The sequence below is a fragment of the Triticum aestivum genome, chromosome 6B, assembly GCF_018294505.1.
Source record: "Triticum aestivum cultivar Chinese Spring chromosome 6B, IWGSC CS RefSeq v2.1, whole genome shotgun sequence".
NCBI classification, from domain to species: domain Eukaryota; kingdom Viridiplantae; phylum Streptophyta; class Magnoliopsida; order Poales; family Poaceae; genus Triticum; species Triticum aestivum.
Genome location: NC_057810.1, coordinates 48,364,989 through 48,383,893, shown reverse-complemented (window position 1 = coordinate 48,383,893; position 18,905 = coordinate 48,364,989). Strand labels below are relative to the sequence as shown.

Genomic DNA, 18,905 nt, shown 5'->3' with positions numbered 1-18,905 from the left:
TTATCACAAGCAAATACAACTGCTAAAAGTTCCTTTTCGGTTGGAGCATAGTTTCTTTGAGCATTGTCTAGAGTCTTACTAGCATAATGGATAACATTCAATTTCTTATCAACTCGTTGCCATAGAACAGCACCTACAACATAATCACTAGCATCACACATAATTTCAAAGGGTAAATTCCAATCAGGTGGCTGAACAACAGGTGCAGAGACTAATGCTTTCTTAAGTATTTCAAATGCTTCTACACAATCATCATCAAAGACAAATGGTACATCTTTTTGTAATAAATTAGTCAGAGGTCGAGAAATTTTTGAGAAGTCCTTAATGAACCTCCTATAAAATCTAGCGTGACCAAGGAAACTTCTTATACCTTTGATCTCCTTGGGACATGGCATCTTTTCAATAGCATCAACCTTGGCTTTATCAACTTCAATACCCCTTTCAAAAACTTTGTGCCCCAAGACAATACCTTCATTAACCATAAAGTGGCACTTTTCCCAATTCAAGACAAGATTAGTTTCTTCACATCTCTGCAAAACTCGAGCAAGATTGCTCAAGCAATCATCAAAAGAGGAACCATAGACGGAAAAGTCGTCCATGAAAACCTCACAAATCTTTTCGCAAAAGTCAGAGAATATAGCCATCATGCATCTTTGAAAGGTAGCAGGTGCATTACATAAACCAAAAGGCATACGTCTATAAGCAAAAGTACCAAAAGGGCATGTAAAAGTAGTCTTTAGCCGACACAGGTATTTGAGAGAAACCGGAATAACCATCTAGAAAGCAATAATGTGTATGTTTGCATGATCTTTCTAGCATTTGATCAATAAAAGGTAAGGGGTAATGATCTTTCTTAGTAGACTTATTTAACTTACAGAAATCAGTTACCATCCTATAGCCTGTGATAATTCTTTGCAGAATCAATTCATCTTTATCATTAGGGATATTAGTAATACCTCCCTTCTTAGGGACACAATGGACAGGACTTACCCACTGACTACCAGCAACATGATAAATTATACCTGCCTCCAGAAGCTTGAGTATTTCTTTTCTTACCACTTCTTTCATTTTAGGATTCAAATGTCGTTGAGGATCACAAAATGGTTTGACATCTGCTTCCAAATTTATTTTATGTTGACATAGAGTGGGACTAATGCCCTTAAGATCATCAAGTGTATATCCAATAGCGGCGCGGTGCTTCTTCAGAGTTTTCAATAATCTTTCTTCTTCATGCTCTGAAAGGTTAGTGCTAATAATAACAGGATATATTTTCTTTTCGTCAAGATAAGCATATTTAAGATTATCAGGCAACGATTTAAGCTCAAACACGGGATCACCCTTGGGTGGAGGAGGATCCCCTAGGATTTCAACAGGCAAATTGTGTTGCAAAATAGGTTCTTGTTTAAAGAATACTTCTTCTATTTCCCTTCTTTCATTCATGAACATCTCATTTTCATGGTCTAGCAAATAATGCTCTAAAGGATCACTAGGAGGTACAGCAATATAAGCAAGACCAATAATTTCATCCTTACTAGGCAATTCTTCCTCGCGATGTTGTTTACTAAATTTAGAGAAATTAAACTCATGAACCATATCATCCAAGACAATAGTAACAACATTCTTTTTGCAGCCTATCTTAGCATTCACAGTATTCAAGAAGGGTCTAACAAATATAATGGGACAAAAGCTATCTTGCGGAGAACCAAGAACAAGAAAATAAGCGGGGTATTTGGTTTTCCCACACAAGACTTCAATATCTCTAACAATTCCCACTGGAGAAATAGTATCTCTATTGGCAAGTTTAATTGTGACATCAATAGCTTCTAACTCAGCAGGTGCAATATCATGGGCAATTTCTTCGTATAAGGCAATGGGTATAACACTAGCACCCATATCACACAAGCCATGATAGCAATGATCTCCTATTTTAACAGAAATAACAGGCAGGCCTACCACATGTCTATGTTTGTCTTTATCACAAGGTTTAGCAATTCTAGCAGTTTCACCCTGGAATTGAATAACATGCCCATCGATATTATCAGACAAGAGATCTTTAAAAATAGCAATATTAGGTTGTACTTTGACTTGCTCAGGAGGTGTAGAAGTTCTAATATTGCTTTTACAAACAACAGTTGAAGCTTTAGCATGATCCTTCATTCTAACAGGGAAAGGTAGTTTCTCAACATAAGAAATGGGAACAATAGGATCATTATAAGTGACAATCTTTTCTTCAACTTTAATAGGTGCAGCTACTTTTACTTCTATGGGAGGATGATATTTAAACCACTTCTCCTTGGGGAGATCAACATAAGTAGCAAAATATTCACAGAAAGAAGCTACTATCTCAGAGTCAAGTCCATATTTAGTGCTAAACTTACGAAAAATATCGGTATCCATAAAAGATTTAACACAATCAAACTTAGGTGTCATACCTGACTCCTTACCTTCGTCGAGGTCCCAATCTTCAGAGTTGCGGTTAATTCTATCCAATAAATTCCATCTGAATTCAATAGTCTTCATCATAAAAGAGCCAACACAAGAAGTATCGAGCATGGTGCGATTGTTATCAGAAAGCCGAGCATAAATTTCTTGCACAATTACTTCTCTTGCGAGCTCGTGATTGGGGCATGAATATAACATTGATTTAAGCCCCCCCCCCCAAGCTTGAGCGATGCTTTCTCCTTCGCGAGGCCAAAAATTATATATATAATTGCGATCACGATGAACAAGATGCATAGGGTAATACTTTTGATGAAATTCCAATTTCAATCTTTTATAGTTCCATGATCTCGTATCATCACATAGCCTATACCATGTCAATGCGTCTCCCTTTAAAGATACAGGGAAAGCCTTCGTCTTAACAACATCATCGGGTATACCTGCAAGCTTAAATAGTCCACAAACATCATCCACATAGCATAGATGTTCATCATGATGCTTTGTTCCATCTCCTGTAAAAGTGTTAGCTAGCAGTTTTTCCATCAAACCCGAAGGAATCTCAAAAGGAGTTTCATTTTCAATAGGTTCAGTAGGTTGAGTAGGTTGAGGAGCAACTCTTTGCTCTGCTGGACGGGGTGAAGATACCCCGAACAAGCCCCTCAGACAATTGCTTTCCATAGTAACAAGTGACAGCAAATTTCAGCACACTAAATAAATTTTTCCTTACCAAATTCCACCTATCAAAGGCGCTTCACTCCCCGGCAACGGTGCCAGAAAAGAGTCTTGATGACCCACATGTATAGGGGATCTATCATAGTCTTTTCGATAAGTAAGAGTGTCGAACCCAACGAGGAGCAAAAGGAAATGGTAAGCGGTTTTCAGCAAGGTATTCTCTGCAAGTACTGAAATAAGTGGTAATAGATAGTTTTGAGATAAGATAAATTGTAACGAGCAACAAGTAACAAAAGTAAATAAGGTGCAGCAAGGTGGCCCAATCCTTTCTGTATCAAAGGACAAGCCTGGACAAACTCTTATAATAGGAAAAGCGCTCCCGAGGACACATGGGAATATCGTCAAGCTAGTTTTCATCACGCTCATATGATTCGCGTTCGGTACTTTGATAATTTTATATGTGGGTGGACCGGTGCTTGGGTACTGCCCTTACTTGGACAAGCATCCCACTTATGATTAACCTCTATTGCAAGCATCCGCAACTACAACAAAAGTATTAAGGTAAACCTAACCATAGCATGAAACATATGGATCCAAATCAGCCCCTTACGAAGCAACGCATAAACTAGGGTTTAAGCTTCTGTCACTCTAGCAACCCATCATCTACTTATTACTTCCCAATGCCTTCCTCTAGGCCCAAATAATGGTGAAGTGTTATATAGTCGACGTTCACATAACACCACTAGAGGCTAGACAACATACATCTCATCAAAATATCGAACGAATACCAAATTCACATGACTACTAATAGCAAGACTTCTCCCTTGTCCTCAAGAACAAACGTAATTACTCATAAAGCATATTCATGTTCATAATCAGAGGGGTAATAAAGTGCATAAAGGATCTGAACATATGATCTTCCACCGAATAAACCAACTAGCATCAACTACAAGGAGTAATTAACACTACTAGCAAACTACTAGCACCAATCCCGGACTTGGAGACAAGAATTGGATACAAGAGATGAACTAGGGTTTGGAGATGAGATGGTGCTGGTGAAGATGTTGATGGAGATTGACCTCTCCCGATGAGAGGAGCGTTGATGATGACGATGGTGATGATTTCCCCCTCCCGGAGGGAATTGTCCCCGGCAGAATAGCTCCGCCAGAGCCCTAGATTGGTTCCGCCAAGGTTCCGCCTCGTGGCGGCGGAGTCTCGTCCCGAAAGGTTGCCTTCTATTTTTTTCTCATCGAAATACTTCATATAGGAGAAGATGGGCGCCGGAGAGCCACCAGGGGCCCACGAGGTAGGGGGGCGCGCCCAGGGGGGGGGGCGCCCTCCACCCTCGTGAGTAGGGTGTGGGCCCCCTGGCCTTCATCTTTGGCCACGATTTTTCTTTATTTATTTTAAGGTATTCCGTGGAGTTTCAGGACTTTTGGAGTTGCATAGAATAGGCCTCCAATATTTGCTCCTTTTCCAGCCCAGAATTCCAGCTGCCGGCATTCTCCCTCTTCATATAAACCTTGTAAAATAAGAGAGAATAGCCATAAGTATTGTGACATAACGTGAAATAACAGCCCATAATGCAATAAATATTATCATAAAAGTATGATGCAAAATGGACGTACCAATTACCAACTTGGGAACCACTTTTTCCTCCATTCAAAACACTCCAAGTTCTTCTACTAAAAAACCTAAGCTTATTTATGTTCCTAAGAGTAAGGATGAATCGTCTAGTAAGGAAACTGCGGATCTTAAATCTATAAGTGTTCATCCCAATCTTTTTGCCATCATTAAGGAACCTTTTGCTATGAGTGAATTTTTCGATCTTGTGCCTAAGAGTTTGATAATTACTGGAAAGAAAGAAAGTTCTAAGAAAGATAGATGCCTCATTGAATAATTGCCTACCAAAGATGGCAAAACCTAGATCTATCCTTGCTTTTATGCCCAGCTAGGGGCGTTAAACGATAGCGCTTGTTGGGAGGCAACCCAATTTTATTTTTTGTTCTTTGTTTTTGTTCCTATTTAGTGTTAAATTTTGTTTCTTCTTTCTGTTTAGATGTGGTTTTATGTTTTAATTAGTGTTTGTGCCAAGTAGAACCTATAGGATAAGCTACGATGATAGTTGATTTGATTCTGCTGAAAAACAGAAACTTTGCGCTCATGAGAAAACATTCAATAAATCACAGAAACGTGATTTTGCATTGATTATTTTTGCTGCTCATCAATAAACAAATTTTCCAGTACTTCCAATTTTGGTAGAATTTTTAGAGTTCCATAAGTTTGAGTTAGTTACAGATTGCTACAGACTGTTCTGTTTTTGACAGATTCTGTTTTTCATGTGTTGTTTGCTTATTTCAATGCATCTATGGCTAATAAATTAGTTTATAAACCATAAGGAAGTTGGAATACAGTGGGTTTAACACCAATATAAATAAAGAATGAGTTCATTACAGTACCTTAAAGTAGTCTTTTGTTTTCTTTCACTAACGGAGCTCACGAGATTTCTATTGAGTTTTGTGTTGTGAATTATTCAAGTTTTGGGTGAATTCTTTTGATGGATTATGGAACAAAGAGTGGCAAGAGCTAAGCTTGGGGATGCCCATGGAACCCCCAAGATAATCCAAGGACACCAAAAAGTCAAAGCTTGGGGATGCCCCGGAAGGCATCCCCTCTTTCGTCTACTTCCATTGGTAATTTACTTGGAGCTATATTTTTATTCACCACATGTTATGTGTTTAGCTTGGAGCGTCTTGTATTATTTGCGTCTTTGCTTTTTAGTTTACCACAATCATCCTTGATGTACACACCTTTTGAGGGAGCCATACACCAATTGGAATTTTCTAGAATACTCTATGTGCTTCACTTATATCTTTTGAGCTTGATAGTTTTGCTCATAGTGCTTCACTTATATCTTTTGAGCTTGATAGTTTCACTCATAGTGCTTCACTTATATATTTTTAGCTTGATACTATTGCTCATTGTGCCTCACTTATATCTTTTGAGCTTGATAGTTTTGCTCATAGTGCTTCACTTATATCTTTTGAGCATAATAATTTTTGCTCTAGTACTTCACTTAGATCTTTTAGAGCACGGTGGTGGATTTGTTTTAAAGAAACTATTGATCTCTCATGCTTCACTTAGATTATTTTGAGAGTATTTAATAGCATTGTAATTTGCTTAAAGATAATATACTTGGTATTCAAGATATGTGAAACTTTCTTTTGAGTGCATTGAATAGTAAGATAAGTTTGATGCTTGATAATTGTTTTGAGATATGGAGGTGATAATATCAAAGCAATGCTAGTTGGGGTGATTATGAATTTAAAGAATGCTTGTGTTGAAGTTTGTGATTCCCGTAGCATGCACGTATGGTGAACCTCTTTGTGATGAAGTCGGAGCACAATTTTAGTTATTGATTGTCTTCCTTATGAGTGGCAGTCGGGGACAAGCGATGGTCTTTTCCTACCAATATATCCCCCTAGGAGTATGCGTTTAGTGCTTTGGTTTTTGATGACTTCTAAATTTTTGCAACAAGTGCATGAGTTCTTTTGATTAATGTTGAGTCCATGGATTATACGCACTCTCACCCTTCCATCATTGCTAGCCTCTCTAATACCGCGCACTTTTCGCCGGTATCGTACACCTACCATATACCTTCCTCAAAACAACCACCATACCTACCTATCATGGCATTTCCATAGCCATTCCGAGATATATTGCCATGCAACTTTCCACCGTTCCGTTCATATGACATACATTACTTTTGTTATATTTCTTTTTGCATGAACATGTAGTTGACATTATATTTGTGGCAAGGCCACCTTCATAATTCTTTCATACATGTCACTCTTGATTCATTGCATATCCCGGTACACCGCCGGAGGCATTCATATAGAGTCATATTTTGTTCTAAGTATTGAGTTGTAATTGTTGAGTTGTAAAAAAAACGAAAGTGTGATGATCATCATTATTAGAGCATTGTCCCAGTAAGGAAAGGATGATGGAGACTATGATTCCCCCATAAGTCGGGATGAGACTCCGGACTTTATGAAAAATAAAAGAGGCCAAAGAAGCCCAAATAAAAAAAACAAAGAAGCCCACCAAAATAAAAAAAATAAAAAAATGAGAGAAAAAGAGAGAAGGGACAATGCTAATATCCTTTTACCACACTTGTGCTTCAAAGTAGCACCATGATCTTCATGATAGAGAGTCTCATATGTTGTCACTTTCATATACTAGTGGGAATTTTTCATTATAGAACTTGGCTTGTATATTCCAATGATGGGCTTCCTCAAAAAGTGCCCTAGGTCTTCGTGAGCAAGCAAGTTGGATGCACACCCACTTAGTTTCTTTTGTTGAGCTTTCATATACTTATAGCTCTAGTGCATCCGTTGCATGGCAGGATAACTTTCTTTAACCATGCTATTTTGAGAAGACATGATTGCTTTGATTGGTACACTTGAAGTATTATTACTTTTATGTCAATATGAACTTTTGTCTTGAATCTTTCCGATCTGAATATTCATACCACAATTAAGAAGATTTACATTGAAATTATGCCAAAGTATCACTCCGCATCAATTTTTTTTATCATTTACCTACTCGAGGACGAGCATGAATTAAGCTTGGGGATGCCTGATACGTCTCCAACGTATCTATAATTTTTGATTGCTCCATGCTACTTTATCTACTGTTTTGGACTATATTGGGCTTTATTTTCCACTTTTATATTATTTTTTGGGACTAACCTATTAACCGGAGGCCCAGCCCAGAATTGCTATTTTTGCCTATTTCAGTATTTCAAAGAAAAAGAATATCAAACAGAGTCCAAACGGATTAAAACCTTCGGGAACGTGATTTTCTCACCGAACGTGATCCAGGAGACTTGGACCCTACTCCAAGAAGTGCGAGAGGCGGTCACGAGGGTGGAGGGTGCGCCCCCTGCCTCGTGGGCCCTCTGTTTCTCCACCGACGTACTCCTTCCTCCTATATATACCTACGTACCCCCGTCAGATCAAACACGGAGCCAAAAACCTAATTCCACCGCTGCAACTTTCTGTATCCGCGAGATCCCATCTTGGGGCCTGTTCCGGAGCTCCGGCGGAGGGGGCATCTACCACGAAGGGCTTCTACATCAACACCATAGCCTCTCCAATGAAGTGTGAGTAGTTTACTTCAGACCTTCGGGTCCATAGCTAGTAGCTAGATGGCTTCTTCTCTCTTTTTGGATCTCAATACAATGTTCTCCCCCTCTCTTGTGGAGATCTATTCGATGTAATCTTCTTTTTGCGGTGTGTTTGTTGAGACCGATGAATTGTGGGTTTATGATCCAGCTTATCTATGAATAATATTTGAATCTTCTCTGAATTCTTTTATATATGATTGAGTTATCTTTGTAAGTCTCTTCGAAGTATCCATTTGGTTTGGCCAACTAGGTTGGTAGTTCTTGCAATGGGAGAAGTGTTTAGCTTTGGGTTCAATCTTGCGGTGTCCTTACCCAATGACAGAAAGGGTTGCCAGGCACGTATTGTATTGTTGCCATCGAGGATAACAAGATGGTTTTTTTATCATATTGCATCAATTTATCCCTCTACATCATGTCATCTTGCTTAAGGCGTTACTCTATTTTTAACTTAATACTCTAGATGCATGTTGGATAGCGGTCGATGAGTGGAGTAACAGTAGTAGATGCAGAATCGTTTCGATCTACCTATCTCGGACGTGATGCCTATATACATGATCATACCTAGATATACTCATAATTATTCGCTTTTCTATAAATTGCTCAATAGTAATTTGTTCACCCACCGTAGAATACTTATGCTCTTGAGAGAAACCACTAGTGAAACCTATGGCCCCCGGGTCTCTCATCATATCAATCTCCATTACTTTATTTACTTGCTTTGTTTTTACTTTGCCTTTTACTTTTCACTTTGCATCTATCTATCAAAAATACCAAAAATATTATTTATCATCTCTATCAGATCTCACCCTCGTAAGTGACCGTGAAGGGATTGACAACCCCTAATCGCGTTGGTTGCGAGTAGCTATCGTTTTGTGTAGGTACGAGGGACACGTGCGTGATCTCCTACTGGATTTATACCTTGCTTCTCAAAAACTGAGGGAAATACTTACGCTACTTTACTGCATCATCCTCTCCTCTTCGGGGAAATCCAACGCAGTGCTCAAGAGGTAGCACCTACCAATGTGAGGTTATTGATAATGGGATCGTATCTTCATATGCTAAGGGTGTTTATAATTACTGTGATGTTCAACAAATTGAAGAATTTGTTGCTTTTAAGGGTGCTTATGAAATTCCTTCTTTGATTGAAAAGTATGATGCTACTCTCTAAAAATCTGAACATTTTTCCATACTTGAATATTGCTATGATAATTATGCTTCTAATGCCTATGTTAAACTATATATTGAGGACTATTCCACTATCCAAGAAGAGACTAATATTTTGCAAGAAGCTATGGAAGAGGAAATTGATGAAACTGTGATCTCATTGGATGAAAAAGATGATGAGGAGAGCGAAGAACAAAAGGAGGAAGAGCGGATTAGCTACCCGTGCCCACCTTCTAATGAGAGTAACTCTTCAACTCATACATTGTTTAATTCCCCTTCGTGCTTACCGAAGGATGATTGCTATGATGATTGTCATGATCCCGTTGATTCTCTTGAAATATCCCTTTTTGACGATGCTTGCTATGCTTGTGGCCAAGATATATGAATTGTGCTTATGGATATGAACTTTCTATAGTTCCTTATGTTAAACATGAAATTGTTGCTATTGCACCCACGCATGATAGTTCTATTATCTTTTTGAATTCTCCCAACTACACTATATCGGAGAAGTTTGCCCTTATTAAGGATTATATTGATGGGTTGCGTTTTACTACTACACATGATAATTTTGATAGATATAATATGCATGTGCTTGCTGCTCCTACTTGCAATTATTATGAGAGAGGAACTATATCTCCACCTCTCCATGTTTCCAATATGATAAAATTGCAAGAACTGCTTATACTATGCATTGGCCTTTACTTGGTGTGCATGAATTGTTCTTTTATGACATGCCTATGCATAGGAAGAGAGTTAGACTTCGTTGTTGCATGATATATGTTACTTTGTGCTCACTACTAAATTACAAATCATTGTTAATTAAAATTGGCTTTGATATACCTTGGGATCCGGGTGGATTCATTACTTGAGCACTATATGCCTAGCTTAATGCCTTTAAAGAAAGCGCTGCCAGGGAGACAACCCGGAAGTTTTAGAGAGTCATTTATTTATGTTGAGTGCTTATATATAGTCTAAAAACAAAAATAAATAAAGAGGGGAACCTAAAAACTTTTCAAAAAGGAAAGTGAAAGTGAGAAAGACAAGCATTGTTGAAGTGGGAGCTAGCCTTGAACTTTGTTCATGCTCACGGAAACTTTGTGAATCTTAATTACAGAAACTTTTCATAAAAAATAATTATCCCCTTTTACAATTCTATTTTATTATAAAAATAGTTTGCCAAGGTTTGCCTTTAAGATGTTTACAATGCTTGTTGGTTTGTGCAGTGCAGGACAGAAACTTTGACTGTAATGCTCGATTTTACATTTTTAACTGGAAAGTAAAATGGTTCTGATTATTTTTGTAATGTCTTTCTGTAGAAATTTTTTAATTTTCCTAATTTTGGTAGAACTTTTGGGGTACCAGAAGTATGGTGAATGTTCAGATTGCTATAGACTGTTCTGTTTTTGACAGATTCTGTTTTTGATGCATAGTTTGCTTGTTTTGATGAATCTATCAATTTATATCAGTGGATTTAAGCCATGAAAAAGTTATATTACAGTAGACACAATGAAAAAAAATATGAATTGGTTTGCAACAGTACTTAGAGTAGTGATTTGCTTTATTGTACTAATGGATCTTACCGAGTTTTCTGTTGAAGTTTTGTGTGGATGAAGTGTCTAATCGAGGATGTCTCAATATGAGTAAAAGGAAGAGAGGAAAGAGCTCAAGATTGGGGATACCCGAGGCACCCCAAGTAAATATTCAAGGAGACTCGAGCATCTAAGCTTGGGGATGCCCCGGAAGGCATCCCCTCTTTCTTCAACAAGTATCGGTATGTTTTCGGATTCGTTTCGTTCGTGCGATATGTGCAGGTCTTGGAGCGTCTTTTGCATTTAGTTTTCACTTTTCTTTTATGCACCATGATGGTATGAGATCGTCCTTGGTTGATTTATAGAATGCTCATTGCACTTCACTTAGATCTTTTGAGTATGGTTTTATAGAATACTTCACGTGCTTCACTTATATCTTTTGATGTCTGGATTGCCTGTTTCTCTTCACATAGAAAACTGCCATTTGTAGAATGCTATTTTGCTTCACTTATATTTGTTAGAGCATGGGCATATCTTTTGTAGAAAGAATTAAACTCTCTTGCTTCACTTATATATGTTTAGAGAGATGACAGGAATTGGTCATTCACATGGTTAGTCATAAAATCCTACATAAACTTGTAGATTGCTGAATATGATATGTTTGATTCCTTGCAATAGTTTTGTGATATAAAGATGGTGATATTAGAGTCATGCTAGTGGGCGATTGTGGATTAGTAGAAATACTTGTGTTGAGGTTTGTGATTCCCGTAGCATGCACCTATGGTGAACCGCTTTGTGATGAAGTTGGAGCATAATTTTACTTATTGATTGTCTTCCTTATGAGTGGCGGTCGGGGACGAGCGATGGTCTTTTCCTCCCAATCTATCCCCCTAGGAGCATGCGTGTAGTACTTTTTTTTCAATGGCTTGTAGATTTTTGCAATAAGTATATGAGTTCTTTATGACTAATGTTGAGTCCATGGATTATACACACTCTCACCCCTCCATCATTGCTAGCCTCTTCGGTACCGTGCATTGCCCTTTCTCACCTCAAGAGTTGGTGAAAACCTCGCCGGTGCATCCAAACCCCATGATATGATACACTCTATCACACATAAGTCTCATTATATCTTCCTCAAAACAGCCACCATACCTACCTATCATGGCATTTCCATAGCCATTCCGAGATATATTTCCATGCAACTTCTTTTATCATCATATACATGACTTGAGCATTCATTGTCATACTGCTTTGCATGATTGTAAGATAGCTAGCATGATGTTTTCATGGCTAGTCCGTTTTTGATGTCATTGCTACGCTAGATCATTGCACATCCCGGTACACCGCCGGAGGCATTCATATAGAGTCATATCTTTGTTCTAGATATCGAGTTGTAAGTAAATAAAAGTGTGATGATCATCATTATTAGAGCATTGCCCCGGTGAGGAAAGGATGATGGAGACTATGATTCCCCCACAAGTCGGCATGAGACTCCAGACTTTATGAAAAATAAAAGAGGCCAAAGAAGCCCAAATAAAAAAAAGATGCCAAAGAAGCCCACCAAAAATAAAAAATAAAAATAAAAAAAATGAGAGAAAAAGAGAGAAGGGGCAATGTTACTATCCTTTTACAACACTTGTGCTTCAGAGTAGCACCATGTTCTTCATAGAGAGAGTATCCTATGCTTTCACTTTGATATACTAGTGGGAATTTTCATTATAGAACTTGGCTTGTATATTCCGTTGATGGGCTTCCTCAAACACCCGAGGTCTTCATGAGCAAGCAAGTTGGCTGCACACCCACTTAGTTTCCAGTTTGAGCTTTCATAGACTTATAGCTCTAAGTGCATCCGTTGCATGGCAATCCCTACTCACTCACATTGATATCTATTAATGGGCATCTCCATATCCCGTTGATACGCCTAGTTGATGTGAGACTCTCTCCTTTTTTTTCTTCTACACATAACCCCCACCATCATATTCTATTCCACCTACAGTGCTATGTCCATGGCTCACGCCCATGTATTGCGTGAAAGTTGAAAAAGTTTGAGATTACTAAAGTATGAAACAATTGCTTGGCTTGTCATCGGGGTTGTGCATGATTAAATACTTTGTGTGATGAAGATAGAGCAACAGCCAGACTATATGATTTTGTAGGGATAACTTTCTCTGGCCATGTTGTTTTGAAAAGACATGATTGCTTTATTGGTACGCTTGAAGTATTATTGTTTTTATGTCAAATGATAGACTATTGCTTTGAATCACTCGTGTCTTAATATTCATGCCATGATTAGACATATGATCAAGACTATGCTAGGTAGTATTCCACATCAAAAATTATCTTTTTTATCATTTACCTACTCGGGGACGAGCAGGAATTAAGCTTGGGGATGCTGATACGTCTCCGTCATATCTATAATTTTTTATTGTTCCATGCCAATATTATTCAACTTTCATATACTTTTGGCAACATTTTATACTATTTTTGGGACTAACATATTGATCTAGTGCACAGTGCCAGTTCCTGTCTATTGCATGTTTTATGTTTCGCAGAAACCCCATATCAAGCGGAGTCCAAACGGGATAAAAACAGATAGAAAATTATTTTGGAATATTTGGGATTTTCCGGAGGAAGAGTCAACGTGAAACGGTGTCCGAGGTGGCCACGAGACAGGGGCGCGCCCTCCCCCCTGGGCGCTCCTGGCACCCTCGTGGTCCACCCATAAGGCGGTTGATGCCCTTTTTTTGCCGCAAGAAAGCTAATTTTATGAGAAAAATCTGGGCGAAAGATTCACCCCAATCAGAATTACGGATCTCCGGATATAAAAGAAACGGTGAAGGGGCAGAATCTGAGAACGCAGAAACAGAGAGAGACAGAGAGATAGATCCAATCTCGGATGGGCTCTCGCCCCTCCCACGCCATGGGAGCCAAGGACCAGAGGGGAAACCCTTCTCCCATCTAGGGAGGAGGTCAAGGAAGAAGAAGAAGAAGAAGGGGGGCTCTCTCCCCCTTGCTTCCAGTGGTGCCAGAGCGCTGCCGGAGGCCATCATCATCACCGCGATCTTCACCAACAAATTCACCGCCTTCATCACCAACTCTTCCCCCCTCTATGCAGCGGTGTAACCTCTCTCTTACCCGCTGTAATCTCTACTTCAACATGGTGCTCAACGCTATATATTATTTCCCAATGATGTATGGCTATCATATGATGTTTGAGTAGATCCGTTTTGTCCTATGGGTTAATTGATGATCGTGATTGGTTTGAGTTGCTTGTTTTATTATTGGTTCTATACTATGGTGCTCTCCGTGTCGCGCAAGTGTGAGGGATCCCCGTTGTAGGGTTTGCAATATGTTCATGATTTGCTTATAGTGGGTGGCGTGAGTGACAGAAGCACAGACCCGAGTAAGTAGATTGTTTGTGTATGGGATAAAGGGGACTTGATACTTTAATGCTATGGTTGAGTTTTACCTTAATGAATCTTTAGTAGTTGCGGATGCTTGCTAGAGTTCCAATCATAAGTGCATATGATCTAAGAAGAGAAAGTATGTTAGCTTATGCCCCTCCCTTAAATAGAATTGCAATAGTGATTACCGGTCTAGTTATCGATTGCCTGGGGACAAATAAATTTCTTGTGACAAAAAGCTATCTACTAATATTTACTTTATTGATTCTTTATCTAAACAGCCCCTAGTTTATATTTAAGTGTTCTTTATTATCTTGCAAACCTATCCTATCACACCTACAAAGTACTTCTAGTTTCATACTTGTTCTAGGTAAAGCGAACACTAAGCGTGTGTAGAGTCGTATCAGTGGCAGATAGGACTTGAGAGAATATTTGTTCTACCTTTAGCTCCTCGTTGGGTTCGACACTCTTACTTATCGAAAGAGGCTACAATTATCCCCTACACTTGTGGGTCATCATGCATTGGTCTCGTTCCCAGGATGAGGTACTGTCTATGAAATCACATGATAATTTGAACTTCTACTTTTCCGCATGTGCCTTACGGATCTTTTTTGCAGGAAATCTGCTCGTAGAAGAATGTCGGTTTGAAAAGAACGACAGGATATCGCTAATATGCTGCCCGCTGCTTTGCTCTTGTTAGTATTTGTTGTCCTGTATCACTGTACTTGCATACATACCTGGTTCATTATATGACAGCAGTATGCATGATAGCTTACTTATCAATTGTTCGCTCCAAATTATCTAATCTGTATGAATGGTTACATCAGTGTAGAATATATCCAATGCCAATAAATTTTTTTAGCTCTGCATTGTTCTTGTAAGTACATGATGTCCTTTGTCAGTGTACTTATATTGATAGGTAGTTGTTCATGTACCATCACTCTGCATCTTATTTTCCTTAGCCCTCCATTTTCTACACATCAGATCTATATTTACTCTTACCATAAGGTTGGTACTGAAGAAGTTTAGCTGTGCATTGCTCTTGGCTATACCTTTTGCCTGTATCGCTGCACTTACATTTATAGCTACTTGGTTATGTAGCATCAATCTTCATCTTATCTTAAATATTCTCAATTTTTTCATATATTATCACATCTATATTTACTCTTAGCAAAATGTAGAATAAAGGCAATGCTTATGAAGAAGATTCTATGGTAAACTTCTTGAATTGCCCCCCCCCCCCCCGCCCATCAACATGGACAAGGGCTTTATAGAACCTGTCTTCACCAATAATGTAAGTTTGTCCTTCTCAAGCCTTCAAACTTTGTTGTGTATATTTGGTTAGGAATGACTGCAACAGCTGTTTATTTTTGGTGTTTGCATCAAATTGCATGTTTAAAGTTTATTATGTAGTTCATAAACAAAAGTTTTTTCCTTCTCAATTTAATTTTCAGTTGTACAACCAAGTTCCTTCTTCATACCATGTAAATTAAACTATACAGAGCAAGTGATCTTCTTTTGCACTGCATGTATGCTTCTGTTCTTCATCCGTAATCCAGTGGTGTGGTGAACCTACCCACCAAGGTTGTCAAAATCGTGATTTTGAATCGGATCGGAGCTCCGATGGTAGGATCGCAAATCATAGAATCTTTACTATCAGGATTGTAGGAACGTAGATTCTATGAAGTAAAATCGTAGAATCAGAGGGGTTACTTTGGATCGTAAAGTCGTAGAATCGTATAACAGAATCGCGATTCTGACAACCTTGCTACCCACTACAGCACAGTGTCATATTCTGCAATGTCTTAACTATGAACAATGTCATATCATTCTACTATTATTTAAACCGTCTCTTTATTTGCCAATCTGAAATGGGATAAATTGACAGCACACTAACCATTGATACTTATGAGTTCTTGATCTGTAATCCAATGGTGTCGTGAAGCTGCCAACTCCTTCACAATGTCATTTCCTGCCATGTCTTGACCTGAACAATACCATATTGTGTTAATGCAATTTTAAACTATGTCACTTGATTCGCCAGTAACAAATGTGATGAATTGTCAGCACTGATACTTTTATGTGCAAAACCTGTCATCTGTCTTTCAGAGTGAGGAAGATATAAGTGTTGAACAAGAACAGTCTCATCAGCTTGCTCAACTGCTTGCGCTACAGCTCCCCAGCAGGGCTAACCTTTCTTGAACTCTATTGAAGTGCTGTCAGTTTTGTATATTATTTTGTCGTCGTGTTTATTTGCACTGGTGGCGATCTTTGATGCCCAGTGTATGTAATCTGATGTCTGCTTGTGCTTTATTATCATAGTGGCGTACTTTGATGCCCAGTGGATGTAATATACCGTAATTTCTTTATTGTATAGTCTAGGTTTTTTCTTATTCACGATGCTACAGTTATTTTACTGTATATACATCCTGTCTTCGCAGTAAACCGGACAAACGGTAAAATTACGGTACATAATCGGGCCGTCATGCAATCACGATGTATGAACCGCATCATTGGCCCCGTCATCTTGGTCCGTTAAAAGGCCAAAAGTAAACCCGACCACTAGTAGATTCGGGCCTTTAATAGGCCGAGTAACCCCCGACCCTCTTTTTGCAAGAAAACTCAATGTACTTTTAGGAGACTGAGAAGTAGGTTGGGCCTGAAATGTGCCGAACAGCTCACGGGCTGGCAGCAGCCCGAAATGAACCCCGGCCCATGATTGTGCGAATCAAATCACGGGCTTTTAACAGCCAAAATTGTCTCGGTCCTTGTTTGGCCCAATCAGATATCGGCTGTGAGCAGGCCGAATGCAAACCGGGCCGTAGTTAGGCACAATTATATGACGGGCTTTTAACAGGCTGAAATTAATATAGGGCCGAAATGTTAAACGGGCCCTTAACAGGCTGAAACTAATATCAGGCCGAATTACTAAATGGGCCTTTAGCAAGTTGGTCCAAAAGCATAGCGTCCAGTTGACGGGCCGAATCTGATATGGGTCATAATTTAGCCCAAAGCCTTTTAAAGGGCCGAACCTGATCTGGGCCATAATTTGGCCTAGAAAGTGGTAGGCTTTTAACGGGCTGGATCTCATATGGGCCATTATTAGGCCCGAAACGTGGCAGGCCATTAATGGACCAGATCAAATATGGGCCGGCATTTGGCCCAAAACATGGCAGCCAGTTAATGGGTCGGCCTACTAGGGTCCTGAAAGTCTTGTGGGCCTACAGCTGGGCCGGCCCATTAATGTTGGCAAAATCTCGTGGGCCTTTAGATGGGCCGGCCCATTATGATCCGCAAGAATCTTGTGGGCCTTTACCTGGGCCGGCCCATTATGGCACACAAAAATCTTGTGGGCCTTTACCTAGGCCGGCCCATTATGGCCCGCAAAATCTTGTGGGCCTTTAGCTGGGCCAGCCCATTATGGTCTGCAAAATCTCGTGGGCCTTTAGCTGGGCCGACCCATTATGGTCCGTAAAATCTTGTGGGCCTTTAGTTGGGCTGGCCCATTTAAACTTGATGGGACGGTCCACGTGTCAACATATCATAGGTGCGTCTCGCCCATTGGATGAGTGACACATGTGCCGACGCGGAGCTGACACGTGTCTCCTCCAGCCAATGATTATTTTACACGTGGAAACTCCCCATTGGTCAGGGCTGTTAACAGGTTATCAGATCCAAAACCCGACCCGATAGGTTAACGGCGTTCCGTTATGGTGGATGTCACATGTCGGTCAACCTTGACGAAAGCACTTTTGTGACGCGCGATTTATCATCATGGAAGTGGAAACTTCCGTGATGATAATTTTGGTAATGTCATGGAACACTTCTACGACAGCACATGTATGACTATCTTGATTCTATAATAAAATTGTCATGGATGTACATGCATGACAAAAAACGCGACCTACTATGACAAACACGTATCATCATGGAAGTGTATTTTTTTTGTAGTGTTGTTGTGATTGCGGATACTGTGGTTGTGGTTGTGGATATGATTGTTGTGGTGGAAATGGTTGCGGCTGCAGATATGGTAGTTGTGGTGGAAATGGTTGCGGCTGCGGATATGGCTGTTGTGGTGGAAATGGTTGTTGCTGCCCTGGAAAGTGTTGTTGTTGCTGCCCTAGAAATTGTTGTTGTTGCACCAATGGAACTTGCTCTTGTGGTTGTTGCTGAGATGGATTTTGTGGCTGCAATTATGGCACTGGAACTCTCACTGCAGTAGTGGCGGTGGTCACCGCGATAGCAAGGAGGGCAAGGATGAGAAAGGTCTTCATGGTGGATTTGTATTGACCACTGCTTGCTTGGCTTGAATGATGCACTCTACTTGTAAGAATGATGGATGAGGAAGGATGATCATCATGCTACATGCCTATTTATAGCTGCCATGGTATCATCTCCTTCACAATTGGCATTTTCTTGTCTGGAAAGTGCTTGGATGCTTCCTAAAATCATAATTTGGTATGTTGTGTTCGGTGGCACTATCATTCCACCACCAAAAAGTTGTGATAA

General features: G+C 39.5%; 1 pseudogene; it reads right to left on the bottom strand.

The window, feature by feature from the left end:
• Window positions 1-18,685, bottom strand: part of LOC123135673 (alpha/beta-gliadin A-I-like) — an 82,751-nt pseudogene extending 64,066 nt beyond the window's left edge.
• Window positions 18,686-18,905: the final 220 nt, after the last annotated feature.